The sequence below is a fragment of the Oenanthe melanoleuca genome, chromosome 8, assembly GCF_029582105.1.
Source record: "Oenanthe melanoleuca isolate GR-GAL-2019-014 chromosome 8, OMel1.0, whole genome shotgun sequence".
In the NCBI taxonomy this organism is placed as follows: domain Eukaryota; kingdom Metazoa; phylum Chordata; class Aves; order Passeriformes; family Muscicapidae; genus Oenanthe; species Oenanthe melanoleuca.
The window spans coordinates 26,283,919-26,290,312 of record NC_079342.1 but is presented as its reverse complement, the minus strand read 5'-3'; positions in this window follow the sequence as shown (position 1 = coordinate 26,290,312).

The following is a 6,394-nucleotide window of genomic DNA, read 5'->3' as shown; positions in this document are numbered from 1 at the left end:
TGGTTTTCAGCCAGTTCCCAACAGACCAGCTTTGTTCAAGTGTGACCCCTCTCCTCCTCCACCCCTCCATGCCACGCCCTGGTGTCAGACACAACAGCACTTTGTGTCTGTAGGAAGCAGTCTCTGGCTTTGGAGATGCTGGCAGTGCAAATTTTCATCCTCTGACCCCACATTCCCAACAGGAGTGGGAGAAGCTTGAATCAGTGCTGCTCCTGGTGGGTCCGTGTCACTTGGTCTCAAGGGGGTTTGTCACTGTGGCATCAGGGTGGCTGTGCCTTGGGTGCTGCACCTCGTGGCTGGGTTCAGACTCTGCTTTCCCACTCACCTGCTCCCTCCACCCCAAGTGTTTTTCCAGCCCCGATAATGGGAAGTGCAGGGCACGGATCTGTCTGAGCCCCGCTCGCCTCCAGTACCCCGGCAGGGAAGAGGAGAAGCGGGGGCGGAGGAAGGCTTTTATCCCCCTTTAAAAAGCAGGAACATGGGATGTGCATTAGGCTTTCTTCTTCAGGGAGTATCGCTGCGTTTCGCCTCTCGCAGCTGTCCCTCCCCGCGCATTCCTGCACAAACCCCTTTTGTTCGCTGCCCTCAGCCAATGCACAGGCAGCAACAGCAGCCCAGATGTTCCCTATCAAACTCAGAGCCATGCCAACAAACTTTGGCACACATGAAGTGTGCTGAGGAATGGGCCTCCGCAAATACCTTTTTTTTTTTTTCCCCTTTTCCCCACCCCCACCCTTCCATTCCTTTTTTTAAAAGTATTTTTTAAACGCTAATGGTTTCCACGCCGCGACAGCCGCTCCGGGCTCCGGGTCTGGCAAATCCGTGCCGCAGGTACCCCCGGCGGGGCTGGAACAACCCTGAGCCCCTGCCCTTGTGCTTTCCCCGCTGCTTTTCCAAGGCTGGGGTTGTTTTCCCCCGGGAGATGTTGTTTGCAGCCCATTAGGTGATGCTTTGAGGGGATTTGCTGTGAATTTGTTTTTTCCCAGCACTGTCCGAGCTGGAAAAGGATAATTAAAGGTGCTCTAGGGGCTGAATGGCCCCTTTAGGGTTGGCTTTACCGCAGTCCCAGTGCTCGGTGGGTGTGTGGAAGTGAGTTGGGTTTTTGGCTGGGGTGAGATGCAGATTTTCCTCATCTCTTTCTCAACATCTTCCCTGCAGGCAATTCCTGCTGCTGCCACTCAGCTGGGAGCCCTGGGTCACGGTGCAGACGGGGCCACTGCACATCCCAGGAGCTCTGCTGGCACCACGGGCTGAGATGTCCTGGAGGGACAGCGTGGCCAGGACTCAGCTCTACAAACCAGAATCGACCTGGCTTTGGCCATGAGCACATGGGCGAGCACACAAACAAAAACCTTCCTCTGTCCACAAGATAGCTGAATAAAACACAACCTTGAGGCTGTGCTCTGATGGAAGAGCTCCCTGTTGCACCCTGATGTGTAAATGGGGTTAAAAGCTGCTACTCAAAGGGCAGAGCCACGTCCCAGCTCTCTGGCTCCACTGGGGTCAGTGCCACTTTTGGTGCCAGCCTCCCCACCCGTGGAGAGATGGGCTTGGGCAGGAGGCAGCAAATGCTGCCCTTCACTCACTGGGGCAAGCAAAGGCCATTTCTGGCAGAAGAACCATTCTCATCAACTTAACTGCTTTGTTTCAGCACCAGGGCTCTTCAAAGACAGCTTGAACTACTTTTTTACCCCTCCACTATAATGGCAGTGATGTGTTTTTTCACTCCTCTCTCACACTGTAAAGATTGAAGCACTTTTGCTCAAATTTAAATTAAAAAAAAAAAAAAAAAAAAAAAAAAGACTCTCATCTGGATGAAAACCAGAGCTTGCAAAGTTTCCATGGAGGGTGGTGAACCTCTCTCCCCAGCAGTGGGCTTATCTGAGATCATCTACTTGAGGAGTGTGCCAAGATTTCCATCCTGGAAAAAGACCCTTCTCTGAGGGTTTTGCATAAGAAGGGATGGAAGGATCCATTGCATAGTGAATTTGGTTAAGAGAGGAGGACTCACTCAAGGTCCCAGGGGAGGGAGAACAGCTCCATTCCAGCCTGGAGCTGAACAGGGATGAAGCAATGATTGCAGAGAGGTTCAGAAGAACCACCAGATGTGCAGGCGATAGCCAGGGCTGGGGAAGGGGGAGAAAAGCAGATTGCAGAGTCCCGGGGCAGGACTTCAAGGATGTGCTCTGATGGCAGCAACTCCAGCTGCTGTGCAGGGGCCTGACTGGGTGAACTGGGCTGGGTGAGGGCAGGGGCCATTTCCAGAGACATCCTTCCCCCCAGGATTGTGCCTCTTGCCGTGCTGACAGTGATTCTCAAAAGGCAGTGTCCTGGCTGTGGACCTCAGAAAATAAATGTAACCTCTGAAAAAAGGTTAAGATAAAGAGGTGGTGGAAGAAAAATGGTCTGAGCTGATGAAAACCCCATCGCAGGCAGGAGAGAGAAGGGGGAAAAGAATTGTGGTTATTTTTGTACAAAGGATTTGTTGGTACTGTTTCTAGAAAATAGGAGAAACTGAGCTCTGGTAAATATCTCTGGTTCTCTTCATTAAGGAGGGAAGGCAACACAACAAACTTGCCATTAAAATAGTAGTAAGAATAATATTAAGAAGAGCATAGCCCCTAAATTATCCTATTTTAAAATAAAATAAAATATAAAATCAAGAGGTAGTTGCCATTTCACATGTGGTCTGGTTTAAATCCTGGGAGCAAGGTGGCCCCTGAGATCTAACCTGTTGGAGTAGAGCCCTGCTGTGTTCAAAGGCAAATTTGCTTTCAAACTTGGGCTGGGACTGCTGAGGTTTTCTCTGAGGTTTTCTGAAGCCATGAGTGAGTTGGAGAAGATCTCTTTTCATGACCAAACAGTCGGTGGCAAAAATCTATCAGTAGACTTGTATGGAGGGAACAGTTTGGGATGTGAGGCAGATGCTTGCTGGGTTTTTTCGTGGCTTACACAGAAAGTCTGCAATCTTTGGGGCTTCATATAAAAACCTGGAGGTTAAAGGTCTTCTCTGGAAAGCCAGATTCCCCAAATTCAGCAGTTGATCTTCACTTAACACTCCCAAGCCAGATGAAAAATTGCAAACTGCATGTGACCACGTGTACTTCAGAGGGGTTTCTAGTTGCTGGTGAACAGGTGTTGCTCCAGGCAGGACACAGACATGCCCTGCTCAGTAAAAAAAAAGTCCATGATGGACTCAAAGTTAATGCTGGCTTGTTCTCAGAACTCAGGATATGTGTTTGTCCTCCCCAGCTCATCTTCATCTTCTCTGTCTGTGAGCACATTGCTACACTGAGCACGTGGACAGGGCTTGCAGAGCCTGTTCCCCTGCTAGGAGAGGGGTCTGGAAACAATTACAGGCTGCTCATGCTTAATCACTCGGGTAAATCTTAAATGCCTGCCTTAATATTTTGCAGGACTGAAGATGGCATCTGAATTTTTGTGGTGTGCAGGTTACCCAGCAGAGCATACAGACTTTGACAGTTCTGTGCATGTTTTGGGGGTCTTGAGAACCCCCCCCAAGCTTCTTGAAATTCAGGTACAATTTCAAAGGAAAATTAAAATGCAAAGAGGGGGAGAAAAGCCCTGAAGTTTGCCTGATATCTGTGCAAATTGTCAGGTCAGTCATGTTCCTATGAACCTTTGCTGAACCTGACCATTTGTACTTCATACTGAACAAGAAGAGAGTATTAAATGAATTGAAAAATAAAAAAAATTAAGTCCCCTGTGAAAATGAAGGCAACCAAAATAACTCACAAATCTGGACTGAAGTCAGTCAATGACAAGACAAAACAATAGAAGTCTTCCTTTACTTCCTTAAATATTGAGATGTTTCACTTTTGCTTTATTGAACATTATTTATGTTTCTTTTTTATTTTCATTTTCAATAGACCTAAATTTAAAAGGAAAAAGGTTGTGGTTTTTTACACTGACTTTTTTAAAAGATGGAATAGTCTCCAAGCAAACCAGAAGATTTTGTTACTGGTCAAGCAAAATGGTTTTGGTCAACCCAAAATGAATCGAGCTTTCCTCATTATATTAAGTCTTTCCTCTTAGTTCAGCTCCAAAACCAGAACTTTCCACCACTAGAAGAAACCAGTCATCCTTGTTTTCACCTTCCTGCTGCAGCAGTCAGGGGTCTAATTTTGGTTGCTCCTGTTCCAATCTTTATTCCCCTCTCGATGTGCTGAAGGCTGAGCTCTGTGATATGGGAGTTTGCAGCCAGGGTGTGGTACAGATCTCTCTCCAACTATCTCGGATACCTCACCAAAGAGCTGCTAAGCCTCCCTGGCCAGCAGCCTGCTTGTCTGCAGGCTTTACAGCTCTGCTTCAAACCCTGCCAGTGACACCAACACTTGGAAATCCTCATTAGTTCGTGGCCCTGGTAAGCCTGTGGGTGTCAGCTGGTGTGCAGCCATGGCATTGTTAAAAACTAAAGTAAAAACTAAAGTGAACACTCTCTTCTGTAGAAGGTGCTGGAAAAAAAACCTTCTACACAAACATTGTGAAAGGCAGCAACTAACTGATGGGGGGAACTTTCCAAAGCCATGGAAAGGAGATACCCACTAAAGCCTTGGTGAGATCCAAGCACAGCAATCCTTTGAAAACCTCCCCACAGATCCAGCCTTGGCAAACAGCAGTTCACTGAGAGCATCTATAAACACGTGGGCTTTTATATCTTCTTTTTGCGTGCTTGTTACAGAGACAAAGCACCGACAGTTTGTGAACTTTATTGCAGGAAAGACACAACGTTTCATCCTAAACACTTCCAAATTGTAGCAGGCGTTATCTGCGGGGTGGATGAGGATGCAAGAGGAGGCAGGAGCTGGGGGCACAGCCCCTCCAGGCATGGGCAGAGTTTGTGCTGGGCTATCTCTGAGCAGTGCTGAGAATATCCTGGCTGACCTGGATGAGGATGGCCTGGGCTCCCCAGGGATGGGGAGATCCTAACCCTGCACATGTACCTGGTGCAGCTTCAGTGTTTGCAGGACTGTGAGGAGAAGCAAACTGGTGCATGTCCTGAGGTGCCTGCAGTCTCCAAATGGCTTCCTTGGTTCTTCTGCCTTGTATTTCTTCTTGTATTTCAGAGACCCTGTGCTCTGAACAAGGCTTCATGGAGAGTGTCTTGCTGCAAGAATAGAGGAAAAGTGAAGGCTTGTTTTGCAGACAGGTAAGGTGCTGTCACACTGAACACAGTGGTGCCCCTTCAGCCAAAGTAGCCTACACTGATTCAGACACCACCAGCAGCACTTTGGGGCTCTTTGTGGGAATGCAGCAGGATGGAGCAGCATCCCCCACCACTCTCTGAGGATCAGCAGCATCTCACTTGCAGAATGGAGTTGTCTCAGCCCAATGTGTTGCATTGCAGAACTGGGAGAGGTGAGAGGACAACATCCTCCTCGTGCAGCTGGAAGGAGAGAAGTGAACTGGCTAACCCACACCAGCCTCAGGCTGCCACGTCAGAGCTAACTGGCACTTGATGGTAATAAAGTGATTTTCACATCATATAATACTCTACTGCAAATACACCTTACAAGCAGTGCTGGCTCTTGGGTTTGGCAGCCATCTGTCCTTCTGCCTTGCCCTGAAAACACAAGAATTTCTCACTAGACTCTTTTAGAGATGAAACTTTCCCTTTTCACAGACTTTGTCAGGACCCAGAGTGGTCCAGCTGTTGGTGCCGATGTGAGTGCCTAAGGGGAGGGTGATGGGGCTGTGCCAGCAGTGGGAAGAGGTGGGAATGGTGTGGGAAGCACCAGTGACAGGAACAAGGCTAGCAGAGGTGTCAGGAGCTGGCCAGCGCTCAGGACGTGAATGATGCAGAAAGCAAGGTCCAAAGTTGCAGAGCAGCCTGGGATCCACGCACCCAAAATCTCCAAAACCTGCATCTCACTCTCCCAGGGCTCTACTGACCTTGCCCAGAAGATGTTTGTTGTTAAAAATACCTGGATGGAGACACTGTGATGGTCTTCAGTCAATTCTCTCCACGTTCTGCTGCCCTGACTCCTCATCTCTAGCCTGAGTCTCACTTCCTTCTTCACCTGTCCTCCACAAGCCCTGGAAACACATCACCCTGTATCTTCACAGCTGTGCTTTATATGTTTAAAGATGATTATCATGTCCTCTCCCCCACACTTCTCTCCCATGCAGACTAAACAAGCACAGTTCATTCTCTGGAGCGTGTAACAACAAGGAGTTTGTTTGATGAATACTCCATTTGTTTAGCACAGCAGTTCTAATCACTCAAGTTATGCCAAAGATAACAAATCTTCAGTAAATTTCTCTTCAAATCTTTAGTTTTATCAACTGTTTTGACAGCTAGATTATAATTTTTACACAAAGGGTTAGAATGAAAGCAATTGCTTTCCAGTTTTTCTGTATAAAGAGTTGAATT